We start from the raw sequence: 19,839 nt of genomic DNA, 5'->3' as shown, positions 1-19,839 counted from the left end.
TTTTGATGTCATAGTTAAATAAAAATTCTGTATTTAAAGTATGTTATATATTCACATACTAGTCATGATCATAGGGCTTTAACTGTATAAAAAAAGTTATCTGGCTTAAGTGCAAGTATTTTGTTGCTTTCAGTTAGAATTGCTACACAAGGGTATAAATTAAAAATATCAAGTACGAGATGTAGGATTTAAAACTGTGAAAGGGACAGGGCAATTGTAAATAAATGTTATGATACAAGGACCTACCTATATTTTGATCTACAGGTAAAATACCAGTAGGTTAGGTTAGGGTAAAGTTGTAATATCTTTTAGTGTAGAATAACTGAGTGCATGAGCACCACAAACTCTTTCCCTCCCCAAAAAAAGTGGGAGTATACCTACAGGAGCAGGAAAATGAAAATATTAATAGATTTTTTTACTTTACCCCTCAACTATCGGAGAGCCAACAATGGTAGTATAAAAACTTGGATCATTAAGACAAACTATGTACCAACTTTAATTCAACTATTAAGTTGATTCATTACAAGTGACGAGCAGATCTCTTGTGAAACTGCACGAGGAGTAAAATAATCAAGTGTAGTCTTCAGGATTAGACGGCTGAGATAACAAGACCAGGGCATAGAGACATAATCCAGTTCCTATTATAAATCCCTATGTCCACAATCAGAACGAAAAACGCCCAATTAAACTTGCCACGTTTTAATTATACTCTCCTGCCACTACCACCAGGAGGGTGGAGTTAAAGCACAAGTTTACTTGGGCAGTTACTATTATAAATAAATACATTGGAATTTATAATAAAAACCAAAAGTACATGCAGACAAAAGATTATTAGCTAGTTGATAGTATGATCATTGTTTGTCACCTTTACCTGTACCTCCCTACTGTATTAAAAGCACTGGAAAACAATGAGGGAAACAAATCCAATCCTTATTGTTTTAGCCTCATGACGAGTGTAATTTTAAAAGCTTATATTATGAAAGTTTACACTTTGGAAAGCAGCACCAAAATCTTCAGGGTCTTTGGCAGTGCACTGACTCTTCTATTCATTACATGGAGTGAAATGATTTCTTGCAACTGAACTTCGAGGAATGTGACAATAAACACAAATATTACATACGCCCGAGATAAGTCGCAGGCAGCATTCCATATAAGGTGAAAAATGTGCTCATGCTGCTCAGGAAATATTTAGGTATTGCAGTCGGGTCATTTATCCCCAAGTTCAAACTATTTTTTAAAAACTGTATTGTGGTGAAGTTTTAAAAAATATCAGATCACATTACCTTTACTACACCATTTCTAATTCAGAAATCAATGAAAGTAGGATTTTTTTTTTTTAAAAACCTAATTAATTCAGTTTAAATCCCGGCTAATAAATACCAAGAATGAAACCCATACAATCTAAATAGTTGCCTTCAAAATTATTTTGATCCTCGTTTAAGTGACCTATGTTCGAGGTTCAGAACAACTGCAGAATTCAACACAAGTGTTCAGCAGTAAACTGGAGCGTTTAATTCCTTTGAACTGCAACACAATTTATGAAAGTCAATCATCCCATGTGGAGGTGTCAGAAGCTCTTTGATCAAATATTAAACACATATGCCATCTACATAGTACAAAATTGGCCAAAGGCACAAATACAGATCCATTGTTTACCTACACAAACAGGTTCTACATTTCCATTATTAATTCCAAATATAGTGGAGTGAGGTTAGATTGTGAAGGTTGGTGTAATTTTATTCAGGTTTCTGAATTTAAGACAACTGACTGAACCAACATTACAATGTCATCTTTACCTCTCTGCCACCACCCTCAATTGCACAATGTTTACTGCGTTGTCTGACATCAGGTTATGGGAGATTCAGAACTTTCTCCAGCTCAGCAGTGGAAAGCCCTCAGAAACTTTGCAAACAAGCCATTCCTTTTCCTCCACCTTCCATTCCTTGCTCAGGCTGGACCCAATGGTGTGAAAACTGAAAAGAGTGTTCTGTTTGACTGATGAGCTTCAAACCCCATATCCAGGCTGCCTCTACCAATCCTGAAACATTACCCATTTCTGTCCCTACCTCAATCCCACCTCCTCTGAAACTATCATCCACATCTTTGGCGCCTGCAGGCTCAACTTCTCCAAAGTTCTCCTTGCTGACCTACAAGCTTCATCCTGCACAAGCTGTCCTGTACCAAGTCCTACTCACGATCACCTCTGTCCTCGCCAACCTCCACCGGTTCCTCATCTCCCAACCTCTTGTCCTTGTTTACAAATCCCAATATGGCCTCACTCGGTCTTGCCTCTGCAACCTCCTCCAGCCCCATGACCCCACTCACACCTTTTTATCTTCCATTTCTGGTTTACTGTGTGTCCCCCCCTCTCTGCTCCATCATGGGTGGCAGAGCCTTCAGCCATTATGCCCCTGCATTCTCAAATTCTCTTCTTGAACTTCTCATTTTATTGCCTCTCTTCCCCAAATCCTCCTGAAAGCCTCTTTGAAAACACGGCCATCAACCTCCCCTGGTCAGGTCTAAACCCCCCACTTTGAAGCATCTTGGGACATGTTATATATTTATATAGTCCCTTTCAATGCAAATTCTAGTTGATGGAGATAGGTACTATTATATAAAAGGAGTCAATTTCCCTCTGTCGAGTGAATTCCCGAGTGTTAACCCTGCTGCCTGCTCCTGCAAATGAGAGCAGCTGGTCCCCACATTTGCCCTCAAGATCAATAGAGTATCTGCATTAAACAGTGGATTCCAGAAACTGGAGCATGACAAATAATATCTTATTTAAAAAGAGGAGCAGCAGAGGTCACCCTCTCTAGCCAAGAACAATTTTATAGGCCAGGATATGTTGATGATAATCAAGTGTTGGCCATTCACTCCATACGGATAGTAGGAACACTGCCCTTTAAACTTCCTGTGGGTATTACAGCTGCCTCAATATTTTCCTGTGTGTGTTAATTTTAACAAATTTGTCCACATTGCAAAATGTGTTGAACTAATTCAATGGCGAGATTTGGCACAGATCTCCCAATGGGGCAGAAATTTGAATTCCGCCCATTCTTCATACTCAACCTCTCAAACTCAAACTTCATTTTTTTTTTGACCACAGAAATTAATAATGTTCTGTGAAGCCAACCTCCATACCAGTTCTTCCGACATGTCTTCCTTTTTCCTCAACCGAAGATTCCCCTCTACAGTGGTCGACATGGCCCTTAACCGTGTCTACTCTATCTCCCGCACTTCTGCCCTCACCCCTGCCCCTCCCTCCCGGAACCATGATAGAGTTCCCCTTGTCCTCACCTTTCACCCCACCAGCCTCCACATTCAACGGATCATCCTCCACCATCTCCAGCGTGATCCCATCACCAAACGCATCTTCCCCTCACCTCCCCTTTCAGCATTCCGTAGGGACCGCTCCCTCTGCGACACCCTAGTCCACTCCTCTATTGCCCCCAACACCCCTTCCCCTGGCACCTTCCCGTGCAAGCACAGGAGATGCAACACATGCCCTTATACCTCCCCACGTCCCACGGTCCAGGGCCCCAAACACCCCTTCCAGGTGAAACAGCAATTTACTTGTACTTCTTGCAATTTAGTATACTGTATTCGCTGCTCACAATGTGGTCTCCTCTACATTGGGAGACCAAACGCAGATTGGGTGACCGCTTTGCGGAACACCTCCGTTCAGTCCGTAAGGGGGACTCCGAGCTTCCGGCCGCCTGTCACTTTAATTCACCGCTCCACTCCCACTCAGACCTCACTGTCCTCGACCTCTTGTATTGTTCCACGGAAGCTCAGCGTAAGCTCGAGGAACAGCACCTCATCTTTCGATTAGGCACTTTACAGCCTTCTGGACTCAACATAGAGTTCAACAATTTCAGATCATAACCCTGGCCCCGATCATATATATATTTTTTATCCACACTTTTGTTCTGTTCTTCTCTCCCACGTGGCAGCTGTCTTCCATTCTGCCAGCGCAATTTACACTTCATCCAGAGCCATCTGTTGTTTCTTAACCTGTCCCATTACCATCTCCTTTTGCCTTAAATATCTCTTAATGTCTCTCTATGTCTCTTAATCTCTCCTGCCTTCTATCCTATCACAGGCCTTCCCTTTTGTTCTTTCATCCCCTCCCCCCATTTCCCAGCCACGACACTTGCTTAAAAATCTGTTCCATTTCCTGCTTTTTTCCCCCAGTTCGGACGAAAGGTCATCGACCTGAAACGTTAACTCTGTTTCTCTCTTCACAGATGCTGCCTGACCTGCTGAGTTTCTCCAGCATTTTCTGTTTATATCTCAAATAATATTAATCTGGCTATTCTGGCAGAATAGCGACAAAAGCCAAGAGATTCCGCTTTGGGCGCAATCGGCGATCCGGGTGCAAATTGCACTCACTTTGAAAAATGCTTCCCTTTCCTCCGCCACCCCACCCCGGGAGTTGCTGCGCAAACATTTGCATATCATCGAACGCAAAATCTGCTATGAACCAGCGCAATCGAGCAGCGTTTTAAAACTTAAATTTTTTTTAAATTTTACTTTCAAAAATACTCCTGGAGATATTTAAGAGTGGTAACTTGGTGCAGGTTGATTAATACAGCTAATAATGGGTTTATCACAAAAAAGCATTTTTAATCACAGTGTCAATCCACCACCACTGCCAAGTAACCCGATTTTAAATTACTGAAAAAATATACAGAACTATTTGCTAGTTATATTGGGGTACAGTAATCAGTTCGAGTCATTTTTAAAAAAAAACTTACATTCAAGAGCTTTTAAAACGTGCCTAGAAGTGTCCTCGCACCCAAAAGCTGCAGCTTAATTTTTAAAGCCTCCTCGAAGACCTGCAAACGAGAACAATTAGCGGAACCTCCCCATGGTGATTAATTCACCCTGGGGATATGGCCAGTTTTTGTGGGCGGGGCCGGCTTCCAGTGTGATTTTTTTTAAACTAGCGCAAAAGATCACGGAAACTAAATTTGTGCTGAACGTAATTAAAATCCAGTAATCTTTGTGCCAGTTACTCCGATTTTGGACTAATTATGCCCAAAATAACCAGCGCAAGTGAGCGGCAACTCTACCCCAAAGACTAAGACTACATTAGATTCTCTTCCTCCTATGAGGGGTAAAGGAAGGACATCAAAAGCTAGATCTCCCTAGATGACTAAAGGTACTGGGGTAGAGTTTCCGCTTTGGGCGCAATCGGGAACCTGGGCAAAAATTGCACTGCTTTTCCGAAGTGAAGTTATGGTTCAAGTTTCTGCCCAACTCAATTGCATAATCACAAACGTAAATCTTCCATGAACCAGCCCAATCGGGCAGCGTAATAGAACATAATCGTTTCGTTTTTTACTTTGCATTAAAAAATATTAATTGATGTATTTAACAGTGGTAACCTGGTGCAGTTTTATTAATACAGCTGAAAATGGGTTCATCACAAAATTAAGCATTTTTAATAAGTGTCCAGTCCACCACCTGTGAGTAGAATGGCATTAAATCACTGAAAACGACTTAAAAAACACTATACAGAACCATTTACTAGTTTCATTGGCGTACACTAGTCAGTTTCCTTATCAATTAAAAATATTTAATATGAAAAAACTTTTAAAACGTGCTTCTACTGCATGTGCGCCTAAAAACAAACCTCAATTTGAAGAGCCTCCTTAAACAACTGCAAGCGGCAAAAACTTGCCATCCTCATTATTTCGACCTGGGGCACAGCCAGATTTGTGGGCGGGGCTGGCTTCAGGTGAAATGATTTTTAAACCTGTGTTAAAGGTCGCGGAAACTCGATTTATGCTGGACATAACATGCACTAAAAATTCCCCGACCTTTTGCACTGGTTAAGCCGATTTAATCTATTTTGCGCTGATACTAGCACAAAGGCTATTGAAATTTAAATGAAACAGAAAAAGGAGGTTTATGATAAATGGCAGGTTCATAATACAGTAGAGAATCAAGCAGAAAACAGAAAGTGCAGAGGAGAACTGAAAAAAAAAGAGGGGCAGAGAGTGTATGAGAAAAGATTAGCGGGCAACATAAAAGAGTACATTGAAGACTTTGAAATACATATAAATAATAAACATATAGTGAAGGGAAGGGTGGGGCCAAAAAGGAGATCTCCTTGTGGAGGCAGATGGTCTGGCCGAGGTACGAAATGAGTACTTTGCATCAGTCTTCACAAAAGAGAATGCTGTCAATGTCACAGTAAAAGAGGGGGTAGTAGCAAAATTTGATAGGATAAAAATAGATGAAGAGGAAGTACTTAAAAGGTTGGCAACGCTCAAAGTTGAAAAGTCACCTGGTCCAGATGGATGTAACTTAGGTTTCTGTGGGAAGCAAGGGTAGAAATAGTGGAGGCTTGGGCCACAATCTTCCAATCCTCCTTGGAAATGGGAGTCATGTCAGAGGACTGGAGGATTACAAATGTTACATCCCTGTTCAAAATAAAGGGGAGGGATAAAACCAGTAACTACAGGCCAGTCAGCCCAATGTCAGTGGTGTGGTAACTCAGGTCTCAATCTGGGACAAAATTAATTCTCACTTGATTAAACACGGTTTAATAAATGAAAGTCAGCATGGATTTGTTGAAGGCAAATTGTGTCCGACAAACTTGATCAGGTTCTTTGATGAAGTAATGGAGAGGGTTGATGAAGGTAGTGCAGTTGATGTTGTGTACAGTATATGGACTTTCAAAAGGCATTTGATAAAGTGCCACATAATAGACTTTTTAGCAAAATTGAAGCCAATGGGATTAATGGGGCAGTGGCAGTGTGGATACAAAATTGACTCAGACAGAAAGCAGAGAGTAGAGGTGAATGGTTGTTTTTCAGACTGGAGGGAAGTATACAGTGGCGTCCCCCAGGGATCAGCATTAGGACCAATGCTGTTTTTAATGTATATTAATGACGTAGACTTGGGTATGAAGGCCATAATTTCAAAGTTTGCACATGACACAAAGCTCAAAAATGTAGTAAACAGTGAAGAGGATAGTAGCAGACTTCAGGAGGATATACACAGACAGACTGGTGAAATGGGCAGACACATGGCAGATGAGATTTAATGCAGAGAAGAGATCAATTTTGGAAGGAAGAATGTAGAGAGGCGATATAAACTAAATGGTACAACTTCAAAGGGGGTGCAGGAACAGAAAGACCTGGGGGTTCACATACACAAATCTTTGAAGATGGCAGGAGAAGTTGACAAGGCTATTAAAAAAGCACGCGGGATACTAGGCTTTATAAATAGAGGCAGAGCATAAAAGCAAGGAAGTTATGCTGCAGTGTCCAACTCTGGGCACCACACTTTAGAGGAAGGATGTCAAGGTCTTGGAGAGGGTGCAGAGGAGATTTACTGGAATGGTACCAGGGATGAGTTATGTAGAGAGACTGGAGAAGCTGGGGTTGTTCTCCTTCGAGCAGAGAAAGTTATGGGGAGATTTAATAGAGATGTTCAAAATTATGATGGGTTTGGATAGAGTAAATAAGGAGACACTGTTTCCACTGGCAAGGTGGTCAGTAACCAGAGGACACAGATTTAAAGTAATTGGCAAAAGAAAAAAAGAGGGGAGAGGAGACGACATTTAAAGAGCCGACACGATGGGCCGAATGACCTCCTCTTGTGCTGTATGATTCTATGAAAAGCGGGGCAAGAAATAACAGCTACTTATAGCAATCTTAATATTGCAAGTGTGACACGAGTCAATTATTAGTCTTATTCCAAACATACAAAAAAAAAGGTACAAACTGAGGAAAGTTATTCCAAGACAAACAGTAATTACAGGTGACTGACAAAGTAGGTTGGGCAAAGTAATGTTTCAATAAAATGTTATTAGGCTTCAAAGAATCTTCTGTGTCCATCTGAAGGATATTTTTTACCTTGTACCTTTTAATTACAAGGCAACCATCTAATTCAAAACACTATTGGAATTCAAGCTGCAATAACTTCAAACTTATTTTACGTTTTCCCAAGGAAGTCCCATGCATTGATGGTGTTACCTCTGCAGCACCACGCTGGAAGCCCATTATTACCATATGGTTTGCCATCCCGAAGAGAATTTGTTTATTTTAATTCCAGTAAGGAAGTTAGTAAAAGTCAGGCACCTGTAGAGATTTGATTACACTGCTCATTTAGAGGAAGTTGCACACACACACACACACACACACACACACACACACACACACACACACAAGCATGACCAGATAATACAAGTGCAAGGGTAAAAATGCAACAGTGAAGAGTTCCAGAAAAGAAGTGAGGCATTAAAATGAACAAAATGACATTAACGCAGGCAGCGTGCATGGAATTAAAATTATGCAAATGACTGAAAACAAGGAGCTTGCTGGAGAGGATGGATTAGCCACCCCCTCCACCTAGCCGGATTGGTACCGCTAACCAGTGTAAATTGTCAAATGTGACTGAACATAATGAGGCTAATTTTAGAAATGACGGAGGATAGTCATCATTCTTCATTACCAAGGTAAACCTTCCAGAACTCATTACAGTTTAAAATGAGTACATCTGACCTCTGCCATTACACAGACTGACTGATCAACCCCAATGTCAACTGAAGAGACATCATTAGCATTTATCATCTTCTGCAACCTGAATACTGAACAAGGCAGCTGTAGAAAAACTCCACATTTCTTAACCCTTATTCAGTAAACTAATGGTTTTAGTTTCAGGTGAGTTTGGTTTGATTTATAATCCTCTGAAAATTAAAGCTCAAGGTCTGCTTTCTGTGCTGGCCTGTGATTGACATTTCTGTGGGTTAAATCTGTACTGGTCAGATAAATCTTCCTGTTCTCTCCTCCCCCCACCCCCAAACCCACAGACAAGGGATTACACTGCCCTCTGACAGGAACCAGGTCTGAACAATACTGGAGCCTGAATTTTGCTCGGGTCATTTAAATGGGAATCTATCTGACTTGTCAAAATTTAACAAGATGTCACTTGAGAATTTTTAAGATTGCAGGAACACTCAAGTAGATTCAAAGTCTTTTCATTATTTTTCAACAATGGGTCTGAATACAGTACATCAAACAATCTTTTTATTATATCTATATACAGGTACATCAAGCAATTAAATTATCTTTACAGGCCAGTTTTCCTCAGAACTAATTTTATTTAGAGATCTAAATATTTTATGGCAAATTCAAACGTATTTCTAGTTTCAACTTTTAAGACTCTTGTTGTACACTGCAGCATTGTACCTGTACATTCACTCTCCTGGATCACATCGGAGCAAGTCTTGCATCTATAGTATAGGCAAAATCCTTGTAGTTTAGGGTCATAAAACTGAGTCCGAATATATAAAAAAAAACATATAATGATCCCAATTCAGCTGTAAACAATGTCAGAGTGTAACAATCAGTAGCAGAAAAATTTAAAATCTGGACAGATGAAACTCAATTTAGTCTAGACTAATCTTATTATGCTGACCTGCTCAAGAATGTTAATTGAGTATTTTTTTTTATAAAACCACCTTAGGGATCAATCAGGAATGTAATGATGTTTTAAAATTACAAACACACAACAGCATTACTGCCTGGAGCCCCGCTGGTTAATGCAAGGCCCAGGGTTAGCACGGTCTTCAGGGACCAGTTGCAGGATGAGTACAATATTGTTCTATCTTGAGAAGAGAGGAATTTTGTTCTTCAGCTAGATATGTTGTTAATGGGATTACTGGACAAATTCATTAGCACCAAAGTAGGACAGCTGTTTTCTGTCTTCTAGGGTTTGTTCTTGCATTTCATTTTAAATGATTAATTTCTAATCCTTCAGTTGCCCAGGGTGATATAGAGCTTTTCTGCCAACACACCTTCCACAAGCAGTCAACAAAAAATGATCTTTAACCTTTGAATAAGCCACCTCTTCCGTTGTGGAATAGATGGATTCTGAGCTTTTCCATGTGCTTTTCTAACTCCTCAGTCTGAACGGAATTAACAATGCTGAAATCTATTATAAAACAAAACACTGCGCTGTGAAAATCATCCAGTACAGAAGTGACTTGGTAACTCTACCATGCTCCCATTTGGAGTTGTTCAAACAGTTCTGCAAGATGGGGCACTTTGTGGCACAGAATCCCTCTAGCGATTCCTTCCTCCTGGGCAGGTATCTAGAACCTGGGGTTCTGTTCCTGAACTATCGAGTGACCTGTGCTAGAAAGCTGGTTTACATATCAGGTAAGGACAGGAATACAAAAGCAAAGGACTGCAGATGCTGCAAATCTGAAATAAACAGAAAATGGTGGAAATACTCAGCCGGTCAGGCAGCATCTGTGGAGAGAGAAACAGAGTTAACGTTTCAGGTCGATGACCCTTCGTCAGACCCTTCATAATTACATTTATGAATACTGCTGTCATCTTTAAGGACTGAATTTGTTCTGAGAAAAACTTAATTTTTGAAGGCTTTCCACATTTCCCGTTTAGACTAACTAAACAAGAACACCTTAAAAAATCCAAGAAGCTTCAATAATGTTTTAATGACATGAGAAGCCAGAAAAGATCTTGAGAAAGTAAATATCCTCCCAACACAAGGATCAGGCAGCCCGAGTAGTTCATAAATGATCATAGATGAACCAACAAAGATGAAGGCAACATCTTGAAAAAAGAGTGATTGCACAGCTGAATCTCTGCAAGATAAGGTTTTCTTTCCATGGCTGACTGCTCGCTGCATGCCAAAGCTTTCCTGTAGTACCAGGATCCGGTTGTTTTATTCACCATAGGCACTGGGATCCCAAAGCCTTCTCTATTCTTTACCCATGAAAAACCAAACCCATTCACATCTGCAGATTCTAATTTTTGATGCCAAGGCCAAATGTTCTAAGAGCATAGGCCTCACATTAAACAGATAATCGCAAAATACATTCTTCCATGCACTTCAGGACTAGTATACACCTTATTCCATTTGTGATGGAAGCATTATAGATTACAATGTATTTTGTTTTTCACCCGAAAGTGCCAAATAATGCATGGGCACCAGCCACCCACTGGTACTTTGCCAACTGGCCAATCTCTGTAAACCTAGGCAGTTAGCACCAGCAAGTTATGCAATAGAATCTTATAGCACAGAAGTTGGCCATTCGGCCCATCATGTCAGTGCCGGCTCTTTGGTAGAGCTACCCAATTAGTCCCACTCCCCTGCTCTTTCCCCATAGCTCTGCAATTTTCTCCCCTTCGAGTAATTATCCAATTCCCTTTTGAAAGTTGCTGTTGAATCTGCTTTCACCACCCTTTCAAACAGTACATCCCAGATCTTAATAACCCGCTGAGGGTCGTCACACTTAAGCTTTATTCAGTGACTTTTATTGGAAAGCACAAGTATGGGAACTCTAACAACCACTATAAAAGCCCCCGTCACAACCCTGATTGAGAGCAGATGTCATTTTAATACATTTTTGAAATAAATAATTTCTTGGGTTATCAGGTGTCAGCCTTGACTCAGTGGTAGCACTCTCGCCACAGAGTCACAAGGTCATGGGTTCAAGCCCCACTCCAGAGATTTGAGGCAAATCCAGTATGTTACTGAAGGAATGCAGCAATTTTGGAGGTCTCAGATGAAACGTTAAACCGAGGTCTCGTCTACCCTCTCAGGCTGCCTTAAAAGATCCCATGCCATTATTCGATGAAGAGCAGGGGAAATCTCCCCTGTCTAGGCAACATTTATCTCTCAATTAACATCACCAAAAACAGATATCTGGTCATTTATCTCATTGTTGTTTGTGGGACCTTGCTGTGTACAAATGGACATTTCCCTACATTACAACAGAAAGTACTTGACTGGTTGTGGCCCTTATTAGGATATCCTGAGGTCATTAAAGGCGCTATATAAATTCAAGCTTTTCTATATGGCTGACACATTTATTGCCGGTTCCCATTTCAAAGTAACTCTAAGAGTCAGTCACATAATGCAAGACAGATCACAGCTAGGCCCGACTGGATTGGGGTGACAGGTTCTCTTCCCCGAATTGTGAACCAGCTGGATCTTTACAACAGTTTGGCAGTTTCAGTCTGGTCACTGTTTTTTTCTGGTGCCAACCTTAAAATGATCACATTTATTGAATTCAATTTCATAACTTGCCATGGTACAATTTGAACTCGGAACCTCTAGGTTGCCAGCCCAGTACCATAACCATTACACTATTATACTGTCACGCCTAACCACCGCTTTATAATTAGACTAGCTGGGGAGCCCCGCGTTGCGAGGGCAATTTTGGGGCGCTTGGTCTCCCTGCCCCTGTGTGTCCCCCCTCTCCCGGTCATGTCCTCTCCCTGTCCTATCCCTCCCCTCCCCTCCCGTCTCCCTCCCTCCCTCCCCTCGCCCACCCCCACCCGCTCCCCCACTCCCTTCTGTCCCTCTCTCCAGCCCCTCCCCCTGCCTAGCGCCTGAGGTCCGGAGCTGAGGTCCCCCGCGTATCGGGCGGCTGATGGACGGCCGCTGTGGGCGGGCGGGCGGCGCATGCGCGGTCAGTGCGGGCGGCGCGAGCCCCCCGCGATTTCCCGAGGCTCGCCCCCCCCCCCCGCGATTTCCCGAGGCTCTCCCCCACCCCCGCGATTTCCCGAGGCTCGCCCCCCCCGTGATTTCCCGAGGCTCTCCCCCCCCCCCACCCCCCCCGGCGATTTCCCGAGGCTCTCCCCCCCCCCCCCGGCGATTTCCCGAGGCTCTCCCCCCCCCCCCCGCGATTTCCCGAGGCTCTCCCCCCCCCCCCCCCCCACCGGCGATTTCCCGAGGCTCTCCCCCCCCCCCCCCCCCACCGGCGATTTCCCGAGGCTCTCCTCCCCCCCCCCGGCAATTTCCCGAGGCTCTCCCCCCCCCCCCCCCGGCGATTTCCCGAGGCTCTCCCCCCCCCCGCGATTTCCCGCGGCTCTCCCCCCCCGCCCCCCCCCCTATTAAATTGTTATTTAATTCCCTAACACATCATTAAAATATTTACCTTAGTTCCCTAACACACAAAGTGTGGGGGAAAAAATTGTGAAAAATCAAGATGGCGGCCACTCACCTCGGTTCAGAAGGATAAGGCCCGCCCACACACGCACCGATTGGTCGACCGGTCAGGTCACCGAAGCGTAGGATTGGTCAATCGTCGAGTCACTCGACACTCAACTGTAGGAAGGAACCCGCCGTCCGATTGGTGGACCTCGACGTCACACGGTCGCTAATGAGATGCTAATGAGCGGAACACTGAACGTTTTTGGGATACCGCGGGCGGGATTTTTGTCCGGCCGAAACGTAAATATGCCTATGACCGGTCCGGAATCGCAAGCTTTCTTTTGAGGCGACGCGCGCGTCGGTACGCTCTGTAACTTTCAAACGTATAGAGAACGGACAGACAGACATCGGGACAGACAGACAGAAGAGCCGCTTTATATATATATATATAGATAGATTGAAAAATGTGTTTTGAACCCACCCTTAAAAAGAAACTACAGTACAATGTTGCAAGTCAAAGATGAACCGTTTTATCTTTTGATTAAAAATGCAGTAGGAATGTAGAGAGAGAGTACAATCCCATTTCAGCATTACATTATACTTTAGATCAACATTTTTGGGAGAAAAGGAAAAGGCACCAGAAATTGACATTCCTGATAAAGGGGAAAATTTCTCCTTGGACTGAATTAAAATTGATTTGAGTGCAGTGCTTTTACTCACAGCTACCTGTCACAATGCACACATCGATATCAGAATTTTGTCAGCTTTCAATTGTCCCTGCTGGGTATGACAAACCACTCAGAAAATAATGAGCCAACCACACAACCAATAACACTCAGCTTCCTCTGCTGGTCCCCCACAAACTCATTCTTTGCAGTCTGTGGCTATACTTTGTTCAGTACTAGGCTTTATGAGTGGTTTTCCTCAGGCAGCATTTCTTAGTAGTTGAGTAACTAACGTTTTTCTCTTATTAAAAATGAAGCCATGCTCGCACTACTTCTCTGTGTGGAATGAAGGAACTACGGCTGTATGTTCCTGCCCAGGGTCTCCATGCCTACCCTGAAGACAGCATAGACATGAGCAGAAACAGCTGGGTGAGGAATACTACACAAGCCATTGTTAAAACTCTCAGCAGTAAATAGGTTATATAATTCTGTGCATTTAATGTTTAAAAAGCAATGCATTAAGCAAGCATAGCATGTCTTTTAGCAGCTAACAGAGGTATTGACAAGAGGGGGGAAGAAGGAGTGCGAACCAGGAATAATAGAAAATAATAAAACATTAATTGTGAAGATTTCTTCCAGTATTAAAAATTACTTTAAATCATTTTAAGCAGATAGCAGGACTATTGTGGTTTCTGTGGTCCCACCAGCAACCACTCTGTACACATAGGATATACCTTGCATGATGGATGAATCACAATTTCCTTCAGGGTGGTTAAAATTAATTGCATTTCCCCCCTCGCGTAAATGGGCTTGATGGTTCAGCCAATGTCAACTTATTTACGTAATCAAATATCAGCCCAAGTGCCTGAGAGAAGGAGCTAACTGGAGGTAAGATACTTCCCCAGAGAGAATAATTTAATAAATAAAATCAGAAGTGAACAGGCAGTAATGGGTTGGATCTTCAGACACTCTGCAAGAGTGCTAGGACATGCAGTCACATCTGCATTTCTCTGCACCAAGAGTTCCCCATTCCAGCTCTGTGGGTCTATGGAAATACTGGACAGAGGCCAGGTGCTTCCCCACTTGGAGGGAGAAAACATTTGAAGACCAATCACCCAAGCTACTTGATGTCTCCAGAGAGATATTGAAGGCCACCCGATTTGTCCTCTCTGCTGAGAAAGGTGAGCATGGAGTAGCAAAGCACAAAGTGCAGGCCAACCTGTTGCAATCTTATTCAAAAAGGTCCACAACTACATTTCATAGGGGTACTAAAGGCATAAAAAGATGACATAAGATGGGGAAAGTTGAATAATTATTGAACAATTATTGCATTTGAATGTATTAAGCAATTACCAAATTATATTCTGGTTATAAATGTGTTAAACATCTTGCACAAGAAGTATACAGATATCATGCCAAACAACCAGGTTTATTGCAAATCTACGCCATGTCCCTTTAGCTTTATTGAGATCCCAATGAATTAGACATTTACTGCACATCTTAATATTCAATTCTCCCCACATTAAAAATGTTTTGTGTTTAACTGTTCTCGGATAAGTGATTCATGGTACAATGTTTATTTGGTAGTCATTCCAATCTTCCTCCACCCCCTCCACCCATTACATTATTAAAGTAACTACAGCACAAGTTATATTAAACAGATTTTTGAAGGGAATACAAATCGAGCAGGAAAGAACTCCCCTTCCTGCCTGTACTGCAGGTGACATTACATGTGAGCAAACTCACCTGTTTGTATTGGTCATTGTTAGGCAATCCGGTCAGAAAAGATGCAACACTATGTATACATCACCACACAGATCTTAGCATCTCCTGGGCAGATTGTGAAACGCTAGCCCCACATCCAGACACCCTCATTCTTTTAAAGTTGCTAGTTTGCCACTGGGTGGCAGATGGAATTGACATGTTTGGAAGATGGGCAGGAACCAACTTCACTGGAACGTTAGAAAGTATTACCAAATCATAGAATGATTACAGCATGGAAGAAGGCCATTCAGCCCGCTGAGCCCGTGCCAGCTCTCTGCAAGAGCACCTCAACTCGTCTCACTCCCCTGCCCTTTCCCTGTAGCCCTGCAAATTTTTCTCAGGTACTTATCCAACTCCCTTTTCAAAGCCATGATTAAGTCTGCCCCCACCACCCTTTCAGGCAGTGCATTCCAGATCTTAACCACTCGCTGCATAAAAAAGTTTTTCCTCACGTCGCCTTTGGTTCTTTTGCCAATCACCTTAAATCTGTGTCCTCTGGTTCTCGGCCCTTCTGTCAATGGGAACAGTTTCTCTCTAACTACTCCGTCCAAACGCGTCACAATTTTGTACACCTCTATCAAATCTCCTCTCAATCTTCTCTGCTCTAAGGAGAACTTCTCCAGTCTATCCACGTAACTGAAGTCCCTCATCCCTGGAATCATTCTCATAAATCTTTTCTGCATCCGCTCTAAGGCCTTCACAACCTTCCTAAAGTGCGGTGCCCAGAATTGGACACAACACTCCAGCTGTGGCTGAGCCAGTGTTTTATAAAGGGTCATCATAACTTCCTTGCTTTTGTACTCTATGCCTCTATTTATAAAGCCCGGATCCCATATACTTTTTTAAACTGCTTTCTCAACTTGCCCTACCACCTTTAACAATTTGTGCACATACACCCCTGGGTCTCGGTGTTCATGCACCCACTTTAGACTGGCACCCTTTAGTTTATATTTCCTCTCCTCATTCTTTCTATCACAATGTATCACTTCGCATTTTTCTGCATTAAATTTCATCTGCCAAGTGTCCGCCCATTCCACCAGCCTGTCTATTTCCTCTTGAAGTCTATCTCTATCCTCCTCATTGTTCATTATACTTCCAAGTTTTGTGTCATCTGCAAATTTTGAAATTGTGCCCTGTACACCCACATCCAAGTCATTAATATATATCAAGAAAAGCAGTGGTCCTAGAACCGACCCCTGGGGAACACCACTGTATTCCTTCCTCCAGTCCGAAAAACAACCGTTCCACGACTCTCTCTTTCCCGTCACTTATGACAATTTCGTATCCATGCAACCACTATCCCTTTTATTCAAACTTGGGCTTCAACTAGTACTATAGACCAAAATCCTTTTATTGAGTTTGAAAACCTAAAAGATCTCACGGAACATAATTTTGCTATGTTGAGGCATGAAAAACCACACATCATTTAAGCATGTTGGAGTTCCAATGCCAAATGAAACATTGTGACTCATTGCTGTGCAGAGATTGTTTTTTTCAACCCCAGTTTAAGTTTACCTTGCTTCTCTTGACTGTATCATCTCATGCTGGATATAGTTCCACAGGAGCAGGCAGCCTTCAAATACCTCACCTAAAAACAGGTACTGTTCATGCTAGCTATATGGGGACAACCAATCTTGATGCTTTCCTCACCCAACATGTGTACCTGATCACTTTCCAGCAGGGGAATTGTTGGTTGACAATGAGAAATCCTGGCCAGATCATTCCTTTCTGTCGGCTGTAGGGCCCTGGATAGACCATATCTGAAGTACAGTTCAGGGCAGCGTATCCTAGAAAGGATATACTGGCCTTGGAAGGAGTGCAGCACAGATTCACCAGAATGTTACCAGGGCTCCAAGGGTTAGATTATGAGGAGAGATTACATAAACTAGGCTTGTATTCCCTGGAATATAGCTCATTGGGGATTTGATTGAGATTTTTAGGATTTTGAAAGGAATTGATAGGGTAGAGAGAGAGAGAATTTTTTTCTGCTGGTGGGGGTGTCTAGGATAAGGGGAAATAACCTTAAAATCAGTGCCAGCCCATTCAGGAGAGAAGTTAGGAAACACTTCTTCGTGCAATAGGTCACAGAAGTGTGGAACTCTCTCAAAGCAATAGATGCGAGCTCAATTAATTAATAATTTTAAATTGGAGATTGATAGATTTTTTGCTGGACAAGGGTTTAAAAGGATATGGAGCCAAGGCAGGTGGGTGAAGTTAAGATGCAGATCAGCCCTGATCTCACGAATGGCAGAACAGGCTCGAAGGGCTGAATGGCCTCCTCCTGTTCCTATGATACTGAAGCCAATTGTTATGCCCCAGTGGCTGAGATCAGCTAACTCAGCACAAATTGGGCATTAAACCCAAGATTGCCCTGGTCCATATGGTTCAGTATTGCACCGCACGTTGTATTTAGACACGGAGCCCCAAAACCTGTCATTTTCTGCTTCAGTGGTGTTCGGGGCGGTGACTGGGTACTTGGAATGCACAATCCTCCTCGCCCACCCCCAGCACAACTCTACAACTGCAGCTTTTAAAATGCAAACAGACTCCCTCATCAATGACGGGGCAAGACTTGTCTGTCTGCAGCTTTCTGTCGAGAACGATCTTATTTTAGGCTAATATAAGCTGTAATTATCCAAAGCAAAGTCCCGGACCGTCACTTGGGTCACTGTGATAAAAGCCAAAACAAAAAATATTCGTTGAAATGGCTTAACTATTTGAACTGCTTTAAATCTGAAATGTTGTAAGAGTCGCTTCGCAGTACTGAATTTCAACGAGAAGAAATCTACTGCTACAATAGGGAAGGATGTATCTTAAGCACAGAATGTCACTTGACACCTTTGATTTTTTTTAAAATACAACCACGGCAAATATAACGTTTAAAGTTTAGACTACCACTTAAGAAATCCCTAGACTGCATGCTGGTTAGATCTTTCCTACACCACTCAAGGCTATAATATAGATCTAATTGGAATAATGTGTTCTGATGTACTGCCACGTTCTTTTGGGAGGAGGGATTTCCTCTCGGCACGCACCGTGCAGACAGCTGTCATTATATTACTGTCCCTGGCTCCAACCCGTCCAATTCTCTCCATTCCAGCACTTTCAAACACACGCACGCACACCAGGCTCTTTTCAACGGGTTTCCTTCCGTTTTTTCTTCGTTCCATATATTCACAACGCGGTCAATACAGAGAGGGAGACAGGGAGAGGGAGGAGGAGGAGGAGAGGGGGGCAAAGAGAGTTTTGACAGGTTGGGGAAACTGGATTTGGACATTCCAAACATCACAAAATGGAACACAAAAAATAAATTGCACTGACGAATAGGACCTGTTTGCCACCTCTGAAAACACCACCTCAGATTCTCACAAAAAAACACAGGCGCAATTTTTAGACCATCAGCCCGTCAATGTGTAAAGGCAATCATCGATCTGAACACTGAAGTTCCAGGGAGTGCCTCCCATCCCCCACACACGGTGACCAAAGCCATCGCCCCTTCCCCAGGTAACGCCACGGCTTTCCGCTACTTTCACTGCTCGCTCTCCCGACAGAAACACGGGGTTTCTTTCCAGGAGTTGGTGTTGTTCCTCCTGTCATTAAACGCCATACTTGGAACTCAAGTGGTGGCCGGAGGGCTGTGAGGAGGGGAGTTCGTGTCCAGCACCCACCTCGGAGACTTTCCCCAACACAACACAACACAAAGCGGCTCCGGCTGGAGCTCAGGTCTATTCACGCCTTCCCTTAACTGGGAATTACTCTCTTCAGTTCAAATGATCCAGGCTGCTTGGCAAACAATGTACTCTCAAAAAGTTTGAGGGGAAAAAAAAACAACGTACAACTTCCAGAGGGACCGAGAGATCGACATCAGACTGGAAAGGAACCCCGGAGTAGCACAAAGGCAGCTTTTGAAAGAAGCAAAGTCGAGCAAGGGTCTGCAGGAGCCAGTCTGGTGTCAAACTTACCAGCTGCTGAAAGAAACTTGCCGCTCGCAGACTTTCAGGAGAGGAAAACATGAAAGCCGTCCTTTTTTTCTTCCTTTCCTTTCATGCAGCGGTGCAATACATGCCTCGTCCAACAGTACAGTAAGTGGCCAAGTGTGGACACTGAGTCCCCAGCCTGACTTTCGCCAAAACTTCTCCCAACAATGAGGGCACCACAGCCCCGGCACGCGAGCGCATGCCCACACGCTCATTGGTGGCTCGGCGCTGTCCGTCAGCCAATCCGCCGCTCCCATTTGCTAATCGTCCCCATCCCCGCCCTCACTGAGCCTAACGTCACTTGCTCGGAGCTGCATCGGAGTTTTCACCGGAGTGAGATATTATTGATACTTCACTGATACGGAGTTTCAAATCAATAGTGATTCATTGTAGCTTGCAAAAACTGGCTGAATCAAACTTACTGGATGCTATAACCACTATTTTCTCACGTTTTTGTTGTAGGGATCTCTCCTGTGTCTCTACCCCACCCTCCCATTTGCACATTCTTT

General features: G+C 43.1%; 1 protein-coding gene across 2 annotated transcripts in view; it reads right to left on the bottom strand.

Moving 5' to 3' along the window:
* LOC147121264 (rho guanine nucleotide exchange factor TIAM2-like) overlaps positions 1-19,502 on the bottom strand; it is a 433,746-nt gene extending 414,244 nt beyond the window's left edge. Inside the window, exon 1 of one of the 2 annotated variants that reach the window (XM_085981489.1) lies at positions 19,316-19,502. The gene's annotated coding sequence lies outside the window, so the exon portion shown is untranslated. The remainder of the gene's footprint in view (positions 1-19,315) is intronic. The other variant, XM_085981486.1, reaches the window with a different exon arrangement.
* Positions 19,503-19,839: the final 337 nt, after the last annotated feature.

Source organism: Somniosus microcephalus, chromosome 3 (genome assembly GCF_052327205.1).
Source record: "Somniosus microcephalus isolate GS21.2 chromosome 3, FLI_Smic_1.0, whole genome shotgun sequence".
NCBI classification, from domain to species: Eukaryota; Metazoa; Chordata; class Chondrichthyes; order Squaliformes; family Somniosidae; genus Somniosus; species Somniosus microcephalus.
The sequence above is the reverse complement of the archived record's forward strand: the minus strand, read 5'-3'. Positions and strand labels throughout refer to the sequence as shown.